Source organism: Mesocricetus auratus, unplaced genomic scaffold (assembly GCF_017639785.1).
Source record: "Mesocricetus auratus isolate SY011 unplaced genomic scaffold, BCM_Maur_2.0 Super-Scaffold_6730, whole genome shotgun sequence".
Classification (NCBI taxonomy): Eukaryota; Metazoa; Chordata; class Mammalia; order Rodentia; family Cricetidae; genus Mesocricetus; species Mesocricetus auratus.
In genome coordinates, this window is record NW_024429184.1 from 81,372,671 (window position 1) to 81,392,571 (window position 19,901).

Here is a 19,901-nt window from a genome sequence, read left to right on the forward strand (position 1 = left end):
CTAGTAGTCCTGGCTGTCTCATAGAGTATGCTCTGAGAGACAAACCAGAGTGTGAGCATGACAGATTAGAATACCATTGTCTGCTGAGCTTTTTGCACATGTGGATATTAGTATTTGGTAATGGAAAGCTGGTTTCTTTTCTTATTGACAATCTTCTGTTTAGTTTAGTAGGTGATATCAATGGCATGCACACACATTTTTCTCTTTTTGTGATTCAATAGTCATTTTTGAATTTCTTAGTGAAAAAAGTAAACATGCTAATCTTTCTTAAATTAACTTCCATACTGAAAAGAAATAGAAGGTTGCTTAGCACTGAGTATAAAAACTAAAATGTTCTTTGCTACCAGAGAGATCTATATTTGAATGCCGATACAGAATGTTGAAACGTACTAATGTTGTGAGTGTGGGTCTAAAGTAGGTAACTTCTGACTGACACAGGGTTGATCATGCCCGCTTTATCATATATAGAGGTAAGGGTCCGTATTAATTTTTCCCGTGTGACTCTCCAGCTGTGCAGCCTTGTCATGTAGAAGACTATTTTCCCCCATTGAACAGTTTCAGCACTCTTACTAATTCAGATGACTAGAGACATGGCATTGTTTCTGGACTTTAAACTGTGTTCATCTTGGTCTACATGCCCACCTTCATGCTAGTGTTACACTATCAGGGCTGTTGTTGCTTTATGGTAAATTTAAAATCTGGACATGTAAGTCCTACTTTGTTCCCTTTCAAAGCCATCTTTGTTATTCTGAGTACCTTGCAATTGCCTGCGAAATTTGGAGCCAGTTTTGGGGTTTCTACCAAGCGGTCATCTTAGATTCTGACAAGGGTTGTGAAGGCTGGGCAGTTCAACGTGAGGAGTCTTTCCATCTTGGCAACACCACCCCAGAGTGGAGAGTTCCTTTTATATTAACTAATTAAGGTTTTCTTTTTGTAATGGTTTGTGGCTTTCAAGATGAGAAATTCATTCTTTTTTGTTACAATTCCTTTTATATATTGCCAAACTAAATTTGTTAGTATTGTGTTAATTTTCAATTTGCTTATTCATTAGAGATATGAATATGTATCATTTTTAAATGATGTTTGTCTTGTTTGGGGGTCAAAGTAATCCTAGTTTTAGGGACTGAAATGGGAAATTGTCATGGTCTTGCTGCAGCTTGGGTTGGGTTCAAGTCCTGAGACAAGGAAGGGCACTGGCAGAAGAAGAATTGAGGGAGTGTCTGACTCCAGATGTGCTTCACACAAGCAGCCGGCCCTGAATAGCTTGAGTCATCTTTATGTGTCCTTCAAAAACAAGCATGTTTTTCCATACTAACAAACATGTTTTTCCCACCCTCCAACATTAACCTCCAGCAAAAACAAGTATGTCAGATATTTTCCCCAACTTTTACATCAAAACCTCTTTATTTATTTATTTTGGTTTTTAGAGACAGGGTTTCTCTGTATTGTTTTAGAGGCTGTTCCGGAACTCATTCTGTAGACCAGGCTGACCTCAAACTCACAGAGATCCGCCTGCCTCTGCCTCCCAAATGCTGGGATTAAAGGCGTGCGCCACCAATGCCTGGTGTCAAAACCTCTTTTAAATCAAAAACAATGCTTATCGTTTTGCTAGCTTGGTCAAATATTGAGCTACATAAATCCTGTCTTTACAAAGCTAAAAGGTGATAAACATTGGCATACATCTTCAAGAACAATAATATTGTTCAAAACCTATTTACAGAAACAGGTGCAATCTGTCAGAAGCTGCCTGCATGCAGTTGGTTTGCACTTCTTCAAATGCCCATTAACAATTATTGCCTCCAATCCCATCAGCACTGAGTCGCAACAGTTCCCAGGGTCTGGGGTGACAGCTGGTATTTTCAGAAATGAAACCTGAGAAGCATCACTTCCCAAAGAATTTTAGGTGAAAATAGTTGAGAAAAAAAAATGGGTTTTTCAGGAATGATCACACCTGTCCCATGCAAAGTAAAAGGCGAAAGATTTATACACTCTGAAGAGAAACCAGAGTATGCATGACTGACAAAGTGACACTAAAAATCACCAAGAGAATCATCATCATTATGAGAGAGAAAAGAACGTGCAGGCCTCAGGGTCCTAGGAATATTCTGTGCTATCCTGAAGTCCACTGGCCCTTGCCAAGTGACACTGTCTTCTCGGACTTTGCCTCATGGAGACCCATTGGATAAGCACTCCTAAACTAGGCCACATGGCTCCCAACAAGAAATGTTCCCTACTCTTCTATGTTTTGAAGCAGTTCATGAACACTTCATGGCCATTCTTAGGTATTTGGTGGAGTTTTGCAGTGAAAACACACTTGTCATTTTGGCTGCCCTGAAGTCCCACTCCCAGCACAGTGACTGCCATGAAGTCCCACCCCCAGCACAGTGACTGCCATGAAGTCCCGCCCCCAGCACAGTGACTGCCATGAAGTCCCGCCCCCAGCACAGTCAACTCTGAGCAGTTGTAATACTGCAGAGTTACAACCACTAGTCAAGATTCTGTCTCCCATGAATTCTAGCGCATCTCTCATAACCATAGCAGCTGGGACGGGGCTATGTGCCCTGGAAGAGAGTGTGGTGACTGGAGTTTCAGAACAGGCTCCTCATGGTCCTTCTTCCAAGAGGGAAGGTTCATAGACTCATCGCTTTCCCCACTGACCTGCTATGATCTGTCTTGTCATCATCTATTATTTCCTTGCCACAGCTGAGGGCCAAAGAGTTCTACAGGTTGCTAGAGAAGTTCCACCCAGAATAAACAGTTATCCCATGATATCTTCTAAGGACTTTGCTAATTTCATCAAGGTCACCTATTTTTTTCCTTTTAAATACGATGCCTTTATTTTATATACAATCTCACATATTTTAAAAACTTTCGTAAGTGTTACATATTCTCATGATTAACATTCTAATGAGTAGAATATGATAAAATGAGGACATATCACTCCTGGTTTTAGGTTAAAAGACATTATGGCTTTCAGGTCCAGAGAGAGTTCAAATGTCATGAGTATATTAGAAATATTGATGAACACATTTGTGGTTTTCCACAATGCCAGAATTTATTGAATGACAATAAATTAGCAAGGTAGAATTTGCATGGTTTCATTAGCAGTAATTTGAAAAGTAGTCCCACTTAAGTAACCCCTTAATAGTCTTGGCTGGGATAAATATAGGTGTTGCTGGCAGTTTTCTTTTCTGGCCTGGTCCTGCCGTCCTTCTCAGTCCTAAATAAGCACACAAAGACTTATATTAATTATTAAATTGTTGGCTGAAGGCTAGGTTTTCTTACTGGCTAGCTCTGTCTTAATTATTAATCCACAACTACTAATCTATGTTTTTCCACGTGGTCTTATCTTACTGGAGAAAGGTCCAGACCTGCTACGCCTTGGTGGTCTACATGGCAACTGTTTCGCAGTCTTCCTCTGCCTATGTTTCCTAGAATTCTCTTAGTTCTAGTCCTGCCTATCTTCCTGCCTCATTGGCCAGACAGTGTTTTATTCATCAACCAATAAGAGAAACATATATACAGTAGGACATCCTCCATCACATAGGTATCCAAATCCTAATGTTGATATTAACTTTCAGGTCACACATTACACACAGCAAAACATCTCTACATGCCTGTATGGATAGGTTATAGAATGGATGCAAAGACTTCAGAAGTTCATGACAGGGCCTGGAGAGATGACTCCATCAGTAAAGTGCCTGGTGTGCAAGCATGAGGACCTGAGTTTAGATTCCATACCCATGTAAAAGCATGGTTGTATACATGCCTGTGATCCCAGTGCTGGAGGGAAAAAGAAGTAGGAAGATTTCTGAGGACTGCTGATTGGCAACTTACCTCCAAGTTCAGGAGAGACCCTGTGTCATAAGAATAAGGCAGAGTAATAGAACAGGGCACCTAATGTGGTCTCTATACATGCACACATGTATGTACATACAACACACACACAGAAACACACATATACACATGCACACCAGTCAGATCAGGGAGATGAGGGAGACAAGAACAAGACCCTGGAAACACATTTTAGTGTGCTGTTCAGTTGCAATCAGCTTTCTCCCATTTTCATTTTGTTATAGGGTGTGGACTCCCCTACTCCACACCCCCACCCTGCACCCATGGTTAAGACCATGGGATTTTCTGCCTCCTTCTACCTATAACTTCACTCTGTGTACACACTTCTGCACCTGGCTATGGGGTCTCCTTTATCTTTCTTCTTAAGGCATGTATGACTCGGGTCAATCTCTCTTGTGCCACACATGTGGATGTTCTGTCTCCTGCTACATCTCTGCTAACTTAACTCAGCTGTTTTCAAAAGGCGGAGGCAATGTTCAGATGATGTTTTCTGGCTGTCCCTGCTGCCAAGCAATAAGATCTCTGCATTTGCTATATCAAGTTAAAGTAGCAATAACAGATTCCAAACATTGGGTTCTTCCGGTTTTTGAAGCCCTTGCTTTTGCATACGTGCTCACTGGGTCCTGGAAGGAACTTAGAGATTCTCCTTGTTCTTTATGGATTTTCTCCCAATCCCTCTAGATCTTTACAGGAAAGAAATCCACGTTGTGTCTTCAGAAAGGCAGTCATACTTATACTGTGAAAACAAGCAAACAAACAAAAAGAAGTGAAACTTGGTCTTTACAAGCCAAGGGATGTCAGAATGAACCACACATAGTTCCCAGGAAGTTTAACAAACAGTCACAACTCTGGGATTGGATGAAGCCTGCTGCACTCAGCTTCTAGGCAGATTATGGAACTTGGTCACTCCTGACCAGGGCAGGGCCACTATGGAATCAGGCAGGCATTCTACTCATGATTCCTAAACTCCTGTGTGAGAAGAGGATGTATCAGTTACTTACTGGTGCTTCAATGCTCTTTTCTAGATGGTAACACCACTTCAATTCCTATTGATTTAGCTTGGGTATATATCCTTCCACACTGGAATAAATTTGATTCCCAAACTGTAAAAGGGGGGCTTAACTTGGATTGATAATATGAGCAGAGAGATCTGACTATAACTTGTAGCCTTTAATGTCATCCTCCAGCTAAGTATGTTTGGTAAAGACAGAATGCGATCATCTGTGGTCTAGGCTTTTAAGAATATTATAAAAAAGAGAGTAGAAAGATGGCTCAGTAGTTAATGGCTGCTCTTCCAGAGGACCTGGGTTCAATTTCTAGCACCCACAAAAATTTCATAAAAGAAAATAAGTCAGAAAAAAACTCCCAAATGTGAGAAAGTGGTCAATGTCAAAGTTGTAGGTTTAAGAATACACTTCTGGTTAAAAAAGAAATACTTCTTGATGAAAAGGATTTTATATGACAAATGAGTTTTGTCTTAAAGTATTATTTAAGATAGAAATAGAAAGTGATTAAGGAAAAACCAAAAGGTTAAAGTCTATTTCAAGAGATTTTGTGTAAGTTCAAGCTTAAAGAAAAATGGTATAAGTGTAATCAAATTGGCTATAATTAAACATTATTAAAAGTTTGAAAGTTCAGTACTCAAGTTCAAATACTGTGAAGAACTGTAGCCTGATTCTCTGTTTACAACAATTAGGTTTCCTTAAAATGCTAATTTGCTCATTAAAACTAGAGAGATAAGAGACTCTATTTTATGATGATAATTGCCTAAAATTTCTATTGACATTGTCATCCTGTGAACTACTAGGGAAACTAAGCCTTAAAAGATCCCAGATTCATGTAAAAATTGTCTTTGCCAAGATTTATACAAGTGTTACACTAAATCTTAAACCACTATTAACACTTCCAGACAAGTGTACCTGACCTTACTTGTAAATCAAAGTCATTAAGGATGAGGAAGCTAACTAAGAGTACAGCTGACATTTTGGCCTCTTCCCTAGATCAACCAGGTCCCAAGGGATAATGGGACATAACTAAATGATCCTATAGTTCCAGATGAGTAGAGAGGTGGTGGGAACTTCAGAGTTTGGACTGTAACCAGTACCCATTTTGAAGCAAAAGATGGCTCGTTGCAGTGGGAAATATCTTCAAAAGGGGTGCCACATGGTCAGCACTACCTGGACCCACCCCAAATGATGGTACTACTGACAGGAACACAACTAAAGGAAGTAAGGGTTTCATCCCAAGTTCATAAAAGTAACTCCTAAGAACTTCAACTTACCTAATAGGAAAAGAAAATGATTAATTTTGGACCACCTACACAATACACCCAACAACTACGTATAGCCAGTGAGCAGAAATGGTTGGAAAAAAACAAAAATAAAAAACAGAACTAGATTAGACTTTAACTTGAGGAAAACAATGAATCAGGCTTCACAGGCCTCCCTCCCCCAACCCCAAGTGTAAGTTACTGGCATGCCAGGTAGGATAATCACAACCACCCAGCTATAATCAGATTAAAGGACTCTTAAGCTTTTATTAACGATAAAAAAATATTTTCTCTGGCCCAAAGCCCAGGTAGGACTTCTACCCTAGTCAGCAAATTCCTCCATTGTGGACTTTTAGCTCTCTGTCTGTCCCCCTGTAATACTCCAATGCTGGCTCTTAAATTTTCTTTTCGATTTAGCCTCCCAAGATCTTTTCAAGGTGATAATGGCTCTTCCTTTACTTCCCAGGTCACTCAGTCTGTAACTGAACCCCTGGGAATTAGATATCTTGACTGTCTTGAAGACTTTCAGTCCTGTAGAAATGTAAAACATGCCAATCACACCATAATGCTGTCCATTGAAAAGCTTTCTCTTGTCTTAGAGGCTACATTCCAATGGCCTTCTCTATAATTTCTATATGTTCTCACTCAACCCCTGGCTTTAATCCTTTGGAGATGTTTTATGGGGGACCTTTTCTCATTTCAAGCCTGTTCATGGATTATAAAGCCCAACCTTAAAGCATATTTGCCTCTAGGCTCAGTGAATCCCACCGACTATCAGAGTATGTGTTGTAGAGACTGCCTGAGCCATTGGAAGAATAAGACAAATCTCTTTTTCAACTGGAAGAACCACATCCATGTCCCAGGAACTGTCAGTTTGACCATCACTCCCAAGTTAAAAGCTAGAAAGGAGAGCCTCCTGGATATGGTCCCCGGGAGACCCTGGGAAAGTTAGTGCATAGCAGTTTAAAGAGTGGATAGTAATTGAACTACTCTAGTTTGCTTCTTTGGTAAAAAGCATGCCTTACTACACAGCCATTTGTCTCTGCTTTTGTTAATTTTTTATTTTATTATTTATTGGATATCTATGTGTGTGGACATGCGTGTGTGAACTTACACACATAAAACAGTACTTGAGGAAGTCAGAGGGCAACTTGTGGGAGTCAGTTTTCTCCTTCTGCATGTGGGTCTGAAGAACTGAACTCAAGCTGTCAGTCTCAGAGGCAAGTACCTTTCCCCACCAAACCATCTCAGTGGCCCTGTTTCTGTCTCTCTATACCCCGTATGAAAACTAGATCATCCTGCTAACCTAACATTCCTGTGACAGTTTGAATAGGAATGGCTGTTCCTATTCATAGGCTCATATATTTGAGTGCTTGGTCATTATGGAGCAGTGATACTTCAGAGAGGTTAGGAGGTATGACATTGTTAGAGGAAATATGTCACTGGAGGTGGTCTTTGGGGTTTCAAATCCCAAGTCAGGCCCAATGTCTCTCTCTTGCTGCCTGCAGCAGATCCAGATGTGGAACTCTCAACTACCTGTGCAGTATTGTGTCTGCCTGTATGCTGTCATGCTTCCTGCCATGGCAATAATGGACTAAACTTCTGAACTGTAAGTCAGCCCCAATTAATTTCTTTCCTTCATAAGAGTTGCCATAGGCATCACTACAGCAATAGGAATCCTAACCGAAACAATAACCAAACTCAACACCTCCACACCATTGGTTTAGTGATATAGTTTCCATTTTTCCATCTATAGTACCATGGGATTTTATCTGAGCAAGATTAAGTGCTTTCCTGGTTATCCCATTAACATCTCATCTTCTTCTTGTGATGTAGAAGAGCAGATTCAAGCTACAGTCAGGTGCCATCATCACTTTTGATAAATAGCTTTGATGTTGGAGTTCCAGATTTTCATAGTAGAAATGGCTTATGCCTCTTTTACCTTTGCTGGGGATCATATTCCTCCTTGGACCTTGTACTTAGTTGCTGTCTTACTTTTATCTCCTCTTTTCCACTTGATCCCTCAAGAGGTCCTGAGGCAATCTCACTCCACCAATCTGAGTCTCCCAGAGAGTCCACTAAGGCAGAGATTTGACAAGGGTAGAAACCCTAAATCCTTCTATGACCTATTTCATATGAAGTAGCTAAATCAATCTGCTACTCATCATTCTTTAAAATATTTTAGGATTTCTACTCTTAGAGGGCATTGGTAGATAGCTAGTCACGTAGGCTCGAAGGTCCCCTTCCCTCATCATCATCAGCTTCTTAAACTAGGAACAGAAACTTGAAGGCTTTGTTTACCAGTCAGAAGAGTCTGATTTGAGGTTCATCTCTGGCCCTGGGTAGACACACACATATGGTGTGATTCTATTCATTTCACTTTACAAAACAACTATTCACTTCAGATAGGGAACCAGTGACCAAAGAAATGATTCCACCTAAATTTAGTTTAATGAATCAGTGAATTTATTGGACTTACTTATATGAATATGAGTGAGGGGTTATTTATAAGAGCATGGATGCACAGCAGGTGCATCACCACAAATTCCACCCCAGTATGGCTAATAACTCATGAAAGCTGTGTCCCTGGAGCTTTCTACAAGACTTGAAGGCAACTTATCTAGTTAGTCTCTTTTCCCAACAAATATTATTTACATAACTTTGGGGAGAGCCCTTGAGAATCTTGTAAGTTTCAGGAACTTTCTGAGACTTGTGAGTTTTTTACTTTCCTAACCTTGTACGTTTTGTTTACTTCTAGAATTTGTGCCTTTTAGATTTATTTTATGTGTATGGATTTTTTTGTCTGTATATATGTATGTATGTAGTGCCTGCAGCCATAATGTAGGTGCTAGGAACCGAACCCAGGTCTTCTACAAGAACAAGTGTTCTTAAACACTGAGCTATCTCTCCAGGACCTACTTTCTAGAGTATTAACAAACCTCCTCTAAGAAGCAGCGTTTTAATTTTAAAAAATAGCTATACAACATGGCATTGTAAAGTGCCCCAAAGATGCTAAGGTTATTGTCATCTAACTGGAGGCTTTCTGGGGTGTAACAAAGACATGCTATGTGTCAGGAGTTAATTCAAATGTACCTGTCAATCACTTGGGTAGAAAAGGTCTTATAGGAAGTTGTTCCCAGACAGTTTAAGAAATAATATGAAATGTACCTAAAATATAAGTAGACTCACTGGTCATTTCTTATCTCATGCCTTGTGTTTTCCTCTGTAACAATTTCTTGGGCTAGTTTACTCCAGCATCTGAGAGTGTGCCGTATGCTCACTTTCACCCCTCAAGAGTGTTCCCTTTGGCCGTTGCCTACTTTTGCCTCATACCGTTCTATAATAGACTCTGCCTGGCTTCTACACCATGCTTTGTTCATCATCTGAATTGGTTTGATGGAGATTACAAGACTGGGAAGCCATGGGAGGTCAGAGCAAGATCCTAGTAACAAGACATGTGTCAAAAACTAACGGCATCTTAAAATCACGACAGATGCTGATACGACGTGGCTGGTTCACTGAGAAGGGCTGTGGCTTTAGGTCAGACAGCTGCTTCTCTCACATATTTCAGTAAAATACGTCTATGAAGGATCTGTTAGAAGAAAACTCTTGAAACCAAACGATCTCTGAAAAGTATTTGCTGAGTTGGGAAGATGTTAGCCGTAACAGGGGGCCAGGTCCAAGGACAAGTTCTTGCAAATTCCAGCAGCAAGTCTGGGTAGAAATTGTGAAATGTCTATTGGACCAGATTAAGAGCCATTGCTGGTTTTGTTGTTTAAGGAAAGTATAGGAAGGAAGGCATAAGTTGTTTACACTGAACACAGACACACTGTGGATAAGAGAGGCAGTTTTATTGTTGCTTCTGAATTGGTTGCAGCTGTAAGCAGGATGCAGTTGTACCTAGAGGGTCATGATGTGGAAAGTCGAGCACATTGAGGCACAGGGCATAGTTTTGTTCTTTTAGGTCTGTAGCCTGTTAACTTTCTATCCCACCCCCACCATACACACACACACACACACACACACACACACACACACACACACACACACGCACACACACACACACGCACACACACACACACACACACCTCCTCCATTTCATGCTCCACCCTTATCAATTAAATGGAGGTGATTTGAGAAACTTTCTCTTTCAATTACTACCTCATATATTCTGTGTTCCAGCATCTCTACTGTGAACTGCATCCAATGTCAGGCTGATCTCAGGTTAACTAGCTGTTATGGTATATGGAAACGTGATGGCTAGCAGGTTGACAAGGGGTCAATTTGGGATAACTAACCGTGATTATCTACTTAATTGGACTGAGAGGTGCCTAGGCCTTTAACAAAGCACATTCTAGTGTGCCTATGGGTGATTCCAGAGAGGACTAGCTGAGGGAGAAGCTGTACCCTGAGTGTGTGTGGTGCCATCCCACAAATTGGGAATGCAAAGAGAAAGAAAAGCAAGAAAGCCAGTTAGCATAGGCATTCTCTGTCCTCTCGTATCCCTCTGACCCACACTGAGCCCCACAGCCTCTCTCCTTCCTCCCTGCCACAGCGTAAGCCACTCTGCTCCACCAAGCCCTCCCTGGCACTGGACTGAAACCTGAAAATGTAAGCCAAATTAAATCCTCCCTCCTGGGCATTATTTATGTCAGGTAAGAGGTCACAGCAACCAGAAAAGTGACTGATGGACTGCCGTGGTTGGAAGAGAAAAACCAAGCGGCTTCTCCCTGAGTCCTGTGCTCCAACTCAGGGTTTGTATTTGGGTCAGTGAGGAGTGCTGTTTCTGAGCACCCCTTCCCTACCCAAGCGCTTATTTACCCCCTCTCCATGAACAAATGTGCTCATTTATAACACTATGCAAGTAACAGAAGGGTACAAAGTCAAGCCCCACAGCGCATCTTCCACAGAGACCGTAACAGCAGGGTATTCTATATATAACAGATACTGAACAAACATTAATTTTTCTTCATATCATGATCTTCTATCTCATACAGATATCTGATCCCACTTAAGCTGTGACACAGAGGAAATCTCAAACTGATTGTGTTATATTCTAGAATTATCTCCTAAGGGGAGTTGGTAAAGTTTCTAAATTGACAGATATTGATGTGTTTATTGATAAACCTTGTTGAAATAGGAATTCAACAGCGGCCTACTACCGAACCACTCAGGCATTCTATCCAAACTATACAGAGAGATAGAACATAATGTCTTCCCTCAGAGTTGTCAGTCTAGAGCTGGTCCCTGGATAGGAACAATTTGTCTTTACAAATTAGCTTATAATTAGGTTAGTCACCAAGAAGACTCCACCCACCCACCCACACATTCTCCAAACCATATTAGTCAGGAACAATGTTAGGAAGTCCAACATCTCCACTTTAACATCAGCCCTTGCAAATGGGTTTTCTCTGAGGCAACTGATACTTCCTGGGTCATCACACTTGGAGCAGAGACTTCCTAAAGGAACTCTGGGGGGGAATTGTCACCATTGGTCAGTATGACAACTATGTGGAAATTAAAAATTTAAAAAAATTTACAAAGACATCACAAATCTAGGGTATCTATGAGGTGAGTGGCTGGTTCTGGCATCTATGTAATTGGGGGTGTGGGTAACATGATCTGGGCAACTAGAATCCAGGGATTCAAGAGGAAGATAGAACTACCAGGTTGTAGGAGGAAGGATAAGAAAGCCTCTACCAAGACCTTCCTATTGCACAGGTCAAGCATGCCAACATTAACACATGAATCTGCCCGGTCACAGGACCCACATGTAGGACTGCCAGTGTCCTAATGTTCCCCAAATTACTGTCATTGGTATGGACCAGGGCATTGAGGTTCCCAGCCCATAAAACCACTTGAGGGCAGTGTCTTACCTCTGCAGCAACAGCTGGGCCTCTCCCAGCTTAGCCTGCTGTTGCCTGGAACTCTCAAAGGTAGGAAGCCCTCTGGTGCTTGCTGGTGTTCTAGTCCATCTTTGTCTGTAAGCCACCAGAACTATGCTACATTCTGAGTAGAATTTGCCAACCCGATCTCCTATGGCTGTATCTGGCTCCTAAGCCCTTCAGTAGTAATGCTTATGTCCTGGGTCTTTTGCTTCCATTCATGTGGGTGTCTATCAAAAACAAATCTCTGCCCTTAAACTTACTATTGTAACTTCTGCTCTATAGACTGGCCACCCCCTCAAAGTACATCAACTGGTCCCCAAGATATGCTCCACTAATTTGATAGATTCCAAATGCTTGTCAAAGATGCTTGCAACATCTTCTTCAGTGTGTGTGTGTGTGTGTGTGTGTGTGTGTGTGTGTATGTATGTAAATGAATAAAGGAGAAAAGGAGAGAGGGATAAAAGGAGAATAAATGGGTATGGGATGGGAGTCAATAACTACTGGGTACTCTCAAGCAAGTTAGGTTCTCTATGGCCCAATGTCCACACCATTAAAGCAGGCTTAAGTAAAGGTGGACATCCTTGAAGGCAACTTTCAAAGAGAATTCTCTTCAACTAGTAGTATCCCCCTCCCCTCCTCTACTTACCCCCCTTCCCCTTTTCTCCTTCCTTTTCCCCCTTCAACCTTATTTTTCCTTTTCTCTTCTGCCTGCTGATTTTATTCCCAGACCTTCACACAGGCTCTTTTATTTTCATCACCAGACTGTTTGTGCCAGCAAATGTGATGCAAATAAAGTAAGACAGGATTTTGGTTCTGACTGAATAAGAATTGCTCCATTTGAATTTACAAAAACACAACATTCAGCCCCCTCTAAGCAGATTCTATTCAATGTTTCTTGGCTTCAAATTTTTAAAAACAAGTTGTTCTTGTAGGAGGTCAGTGAGAAAGTGTTGGACCCATCTTCTGTCCCACTAGTGACCAACATGAAAAGAACCCTGGAGAAGAGTCCTTCAAAATGAGGACCTCACTCACCCCTGCCATCAGGCCAGTAAGGCCAAGTGAGGACCCCACCCTTGCCATCAGGCAAGTGAGGTCAAGCTCAAAAATCTGTAAAGCCAAAGTAGCATACAAGTTGAAGACGCTCAGAAACTGGTGGTATTTACTACACACATACAGCACACACACACACACACACACACACACGCACACACGCACACGCGCACACGCGCGCGCGCGCGCGCGCACACACACACACGCAAAAGTGAGCGTGGATTTGATAGTTTCTATTAAAAGAGACAAACATTAGCAACTTCACTATTCTAAGTGTTCTCTCTTGGTTAAGGAAGACAAGTGGGGGGGATGAAATTTGGAGGAATTAGAAAAGCCTCAAAAATAGGGAGGATTGTGAATGCTTCCCTGTCAGAGTATTCCATGACTTTTGGTGGGTGGGGCAATATAAGCAGATGATAGGAATAAGACATCATGTCCTCTACTCACTGGTTTTTCTTTTTAAAACAAGGACATGGAACAGTCGGAAAGAAAAAAAAATACTCTGGTATGTATGGTCCAAGATAGGTGAGACACGAAGAGCTCTTAGTTTCTCACTTGAATTATATCCCAGGCAGTTGAGTTGCACATGACAAACATTTTAGATTCAATCACAGAGTTAGGAACGGGAGATGATTATACTACAGAGAGCCAATTGCGGAGGATATTGGTGAGTAAGTGTCATGAGCCTCAGTAGACCCAAGCTTATTTAGCAGACACATGCTTATAAAGCAATGACTGAGAAGGCATAGCCTCCCTGTAGCACTCCTACAATGCTGTCACTTAGGACGCTGAGGCAGGAGGATCTCCAGTTACAGGTCAGCCAAGGCAACAGAGCAAGGGCCTTTCTTTAAAAAAACAAAAGCAAGAGCAAACAAATAAGAGAACCCAACAAGCAGCACACCTTTGTTGAGAATAAATCCAGTCAACTACAATCTTATTTCCTCTCCACTGCCCTACCCTACTGTTTTTACTTAGCAACCAATTTGAGAGAATCAGACAGTTGTGCTTCTCTTGGGCTTCAGGGGGGCATGTTAAAATTGTTTCCATTATTTGTTTTGTTTTGTTCTTTATATAGGTTCTTACTCTGTAGTCCAGGCTGGCCTGAAACTCACTCTGCAGCATTGAACTTACTGGGGATTCTCTTGCCAAGTGCAGGGATTATAGGCATGTGATACCTTACCCAGAGACTCAAGATGTTATTGAAGATAAGATGCAGAATGGTTGTTCCTGCAGTGGTGTGGTTACCGTAACAGGTACTTAACAATTACTGTTAAATACGTTTGACTAATAGGCCATATGCCCATGTGAGTGGGACATTTTCACCACACTCCAGAGCTCTGCTTTTAAGTCTGTCCCAGTCACCACTTATTCCAGGGATTTACATGGACATACATTTGTGAGTGAAACAAGCAGATTAGAAATGCAGAGAAAAGCCAAAAGCTTAAAATTTCATGAGAATAAAAAGTCAATTACGTTTTCTACACATCTTGAGGGAGAGAAGCAACCCAGTGTTTGGGAAACCAAGGCAGAAGGATCCTGAATTCCAGACCAGACTGAGCTATACAACAACACTCTATTTCAAATAACAAAAATCACAAATAACTCCCAAACCCTCCAAAACATCAAAAACAAGTAAACAGGAACCAAATACAGGACAAAGATGTCCATGAGAATGACTTGAGAAAATCAAGAAGACTAAAATACTTTGGGAAATCATAAAGAAAGATGCGAATAAAAGGGAGGGTAGAATTGGTCCATTAAAGGGAGGGTAGAATTGGTCCATTAAAGGGAAGGTAGAATTCATGGTTGCCCAGGAAGAAGCAGTGATACAAAGTTGCCAAGTCTCTCTCAGCTGATGTGCATTTTAGTCATTGAATTCAATTCTTACATTTTGGGACATTACTGGAATTTTTTTATATGTCTCTTTTAGTTAGGAAGGAGCAGATGGAGGCTTCTAGGCACAGGCAGTGTTCTATTTATGGATTTGGATGGTGGATCCTGAGTATTTGCTTGATGGTGACACTTTACAGTTCACATTGATTGTACATGTTGACAATCACAACCTTCCTTTCTCTTCCCAGAGGCAGCCACTGCCCACATTCGTATAGCAAACAAGTCCAAGCACAAGTTTGTCAGTGTGAATAAATGGTTTTGTTTGTATATCTGGGAAGTAAACATAAATGAAATGAAGCACACACAAGGCCCTTGGGACATGGTGCTGGCCATAGTACCTGGAAAGCTTCGATGTGAGTAGATAGCACCAAGCTGATTTTTTCTTTTCTTTTCTTTTCTTTTCTTGGGGAGGAAGGAGTTGACACAGAGAGATGTAAATGCCTCTGCCTCCTGAGCATTGGAATTAAAGTCATGCACCAATATACCTGCCCCTCAAGCTGTTTTTCAAAGTGGACGAGCAATGTAGGCTAAACCCCAAGTATATGGCATTCTTACATTCTTATTCTTCCATATCATTGTCAATTCTTGATATTGTCAGACATTTTTATTTTAACTCATAGAAATTAGTTATGCTTAAGTTGTCACATGAACACTTAAATTTATGTTTCCAAAAAGTCTAGGACTGGGATGTGCTATGGTTTGGTTCTGAAGTGTTTCCTGTGGGTTTAATTTGAACACTTGTTCCCCAGGTGGCACTGTTTTTGAAGGTGGCCAAACCTTTAGCAGGCGAGCCTAACTGGCTGATGTACATTTCTAGGGTAGGACCTTTGAAGGTTTTACCCTGCCATGTCCTGTCATGTTCTGTCTGTTTCCCATCTGCCTCTTCCACACACTCCCACCGCTCAGCTGCTTCACCATGTCTCCCTGCCATGATGGACTGTAACTCTCTGAAACCATGATCCAAAACACCTTCCCCGAAGCCGTTTCTTTCAGTACCGTGGTCACAGAGACACAAGAACATCCCTACAGGATGTATCAGTAGCGCATCAGTTACCTAGTGTGTGCAAGGCCCTGGGTTCTATCCACAGCACTGCCAAGAACAGACAAACAGAAAGACTAGAACAAACACCTGTTTTTATAAGAACATCGGTTTGATTTACTTTCCAGTCAGTCAAGAGTCACTTGTTGACTGAAATCTTGTGCATACTCATAGTGTTATCATTCAGAGTTTTAGATGTAATTTTTTCATTGCTTTTTTGTTTCTAATGAATAACATATTATAAATAAATAGCTGTAAGACTAGAAAGAATGGGATACATTACATGGCAAATGAGCATCCGACTTCCTGTAGTCATTCTGTGGAAAGCAGTGCTGTAAGGGAGATGATGGCCCCAGACTGGGCTTTGGGAATAGGATAATGGCCTGACAGTAATCTGGAGTTTCTTTGTTTTGGGTTTCTTCTTGGGTTGCATTTTTGTTTTGTTTTGGTTTTGGAGACAGGATCTCACTCTGGAGCCAAAACTCATATCTTACTACAGTCCAAGTTAGCCTTGAACCCATAGTTGTCTATCCTCTCACTCAGTTGTGTGAGCATTGGATTACCAGTGTGTGCCACCAGGCCTTGACTGAAGTTTCTTCATGACCCAATCTTGTTACTTTATCTTATTTTCTGATGAATGTATTTTTATATATTTAATTTTTACCTAGACTATATAAGAGGTTGGGGTATTTGCCTGTTGTATAGTTCACTATGAAGTCCTGTAGATTTTTCTAAGCAATAAAATAAATACAATAAGACAAAACAAAAACAAGCACATTGGGATTGGACAAAACAAACAGGAAAAGAGCCAAAAAGAAGGCACAAGAATCAGAGACCTACTTGGTCACACACTCAGGAATCCCATAAAACACACTAAATTGGAAGCTGTGATTTACATACAGAGGACTATGTAATGCAGGCCCTGTGAGTTCATGTCAGCTTTGATCATGTTGATCTAGAGAGCCTTGTTTTCTTGGTTTCTTATATTCACTCTGGCTCTTAAACTCTTCCTGCTTCCCTAAGGATTTGAAGGAAATGTCCCATTTAGTGCTGAGTGTTCCAAGGTCTCTCACTCTTTGCATAGTATCTGGCTGTGGGTCTCTGTGTTTGTTCTTATCTGCTGCAGAAGGGCACTTCTCTGATAATGGTTGACCAAGGCACTGATCTAAGTATAGCAGAATGTTATTAAGAGTAATTTCAGTGGTGGTGATTGTTGTTTGTTTGCTTTTTTAGAACATTAGTATTTGCTTTTACACTAGGTCCTTGATCTATCTAGTCTCAGATTTTTGGTCACCAAAGCAGTGTCATGTTTGGATTCCTTATCATGAGTGGGCCTTAAGCCAAATCAGTCATTGGTTGGTTATTCCCACCAGCTTTGTGACACCACTGCCCTAGCATCTCGTTCAGGCAGGATACCACTCTAGATCAATGGGCTTTTGCCTGTGTTGGTGTTTATGTTTCTCTTTTGGGAGTGTGTTGAGAACCTTCCTATGCCAAAGACACTAGAACACAGGGGTGAAGAGCTCTTTGATTATTCAGGATTGTTAGCTGTTCTGGGTCTTTTGTGTTTCTGTATAAACCTGGAAATTTCCCTTTCAGCATCTGTGAGGAATTGTGTTGAAATATTTATGGATATTGCATTGAATCTGTAGATTGCTTTTGGTAGAATGGCCATTTTTACTATGTTAATCCTACCAGATCCATGAGCATGGAGATTTCTCCATCTTCTTATATCTTCTTCAATTTCTTTCTTCAATGTCTTAAATTTTTCATCATACAAGTCTTTCATTTGCTTTGCTAGAGTTACCCCAAGATATTTTATATTATTTGAGGGTAATGTAAAAAGTGTTGTTTCCCTGATTTCTTTCATATACATAATTTTTGTGAGTTCATTTGAAGATCTCTGTCATTTTCATGAAGGGTATTTTAAGAACTTTTTCTTGTGCTTATGTTTTTCTTGGGTGTGGTTAACCTCTTAGGGTGGAAAGATTAGGGATACAAGGGACAATATTCAAAGTAATAAATGCATTTCCCTGCAGTCTGGATTTGTAGGTAGATAATGCTTAAAGTTGGTTTTCTCATGGGATGTCTTATTTTCTCCATCTATGGTGATTGACTGTTTTGCTGCGTATTGTAGTCTGGACTGGTATCTGTGGTCTCTTCGAGTCTGCAGCTCACCTTTCCTAGTCCTGTGAGGTATCATTTTGCCTTTATGTATTCCTTGGTCTTTTTCTCTTGCAGATTTTACTATTCTTTCTGTGTTCTGTATGTTTAGTGTTTTGGTTATTGTGCACCAAGGGACTTCCTTTTCTGGTATAGTCCACTTGGTGTTCCGTATGGTTTTCTTCGATATTTTGTTGAAAATACTTTTTGTGCTTTTGGGTGTTTTCTCCTTCCTTTATTCCTACTATTCTTACTTAGATGTGGACTTTTCACAGTGTCCCAGATTTCCTGGTTGTTTTGTCCCAGAAGTTGCTTTTTGTTGTTGTTGTAATGTTTCTTTGAGTAAAGTAACCACTTCTGGCAAGTCTCCCATGCCTGAGACTCTCCTCCATCTTGTGTACGTTGCCTCTGAGGTTGCTGTTCTGGAGCTTAAAGTTTTCCTTTCCAGATTTCCTTCCTTTTCAGTTTTCTTCCTTGATTGGTTTCCACTTTGAGGTTTCGAACTGTTTTATTCATTTTCTTCTGCTGTTTGTGTTTTCATAGGTTTCTTTATGGGATTTATTCATTTCCTCTTTAAAGACCTCTGTCATATTCATGAAGGGTATTTTAAGGTCTTTTTCTTGTGCTCCAGTTGTGATGCCATACTCGGGGCCTGATGAGGTAGGGTTGCTGGGTTCTCAAGAAAACATATTTTCCTGACTGTTACTGATTATGTTTTTGGTGCTGGTATCTAGGCATCTGGATTTGGAAAGACTGAAATTCTAGGTGGTGATATCTGGTCTTGTCTTTGTTGGGTGTTTTGTTCGTTGGTTTCTATTTCCTCTCTGGTTCTTAGGAGAGGACATCGACTGTGTGTTGCTCCCAGGCTCTCCAGGGAGCCTGGTATATGTGGCCACTGGGGTTCCAGACAAAACATGCTTCTAGGTATTAGGAGCAGACACTTAGAAGTGGGAATGGATTGGAAGATGGTTGAGGGAGGAAAACAGGGTGTTCCACCAGGATCTGCCCCCTGGAAATGGGGGCAGAAAGTGAGGAGAGGTGACAGCATGTGGTCTGCTACAGAGCTGGGGATGAGACTGGGGGATGGACTTTGAGAAACGGAGGGAGAGGTGAAGATCTCCATTTAGCCTACCTGCTTCCCTGGCTAAAGTGGCCTTCAGGTTTCCAGGGAATGCCTATTGGTGTTGGGGGCTAGGATAAAGCAATGAATTGAGGGAAGGAAGTTCGCAAGGAAGATCTGTGTGATCCACTGGAGATGGGGCAGTGGAGAAGGAGGGCCTCCCCTCTGCAGGTTAGTCCTAATAATTCTTAAGTAATTATTCTATAGCCAGGCAAGGTGTTGCATACCTTTAATCCCAGCACTCGGGAGGCAGAGGCAGACAGAGACCTCTGTGAGCTCCAGGCCAGCAAGGGCTACAGATTGAGTGAGACCCTGTACAAAAAGAATACATTTTATAAGCATGTTTGCCATATGTTTATTCATTTGCATATTATTGCATCATCTGTTTATTTACTTCTTTTGGGGTATGTTTTAAAAATTACAATCACTTATTGTGGGGTGTGTGGCTGTCTGTGTGTGTGTGTGTGTGTGTGTCACACTACAACTTGTATGTGGAGGTCAGAGGACACCTTCAGAAGCTGATTTTCTCCAGGGTTCCCAGAAAAACTCAGGTTTTCAGGGTTAGTTGCACTTTGCACCTTTCCCTGCTGAACTATCTCTCCAGCCCCTCTTTCTGGGTTCTTG

General features: G+C 41.2%; 1 long non-coding RNA gene across 1 annotated transcript; it reads right to left on the reverse strand.

Moving 5' to 3' along the window:
• Positions 1-3,033: 3,033 nt before the first annotated feature.
• Positions 3,034-5,180, reverse strand: LOC121138981. The gene is made up of 2 exons (XR_005875852.1): positions 4,465-5,180; positions 3,034-3,220 (listed from the first exon to the last, which is right to left on the reverse strand). It is a non-coding gene; the product is annotated as an uncharacterized LOC121138981 (long non-coding RNA).
• Between the last annotated feature and the right edge of the window lie 14,721 nt (positions 5,181-19,901).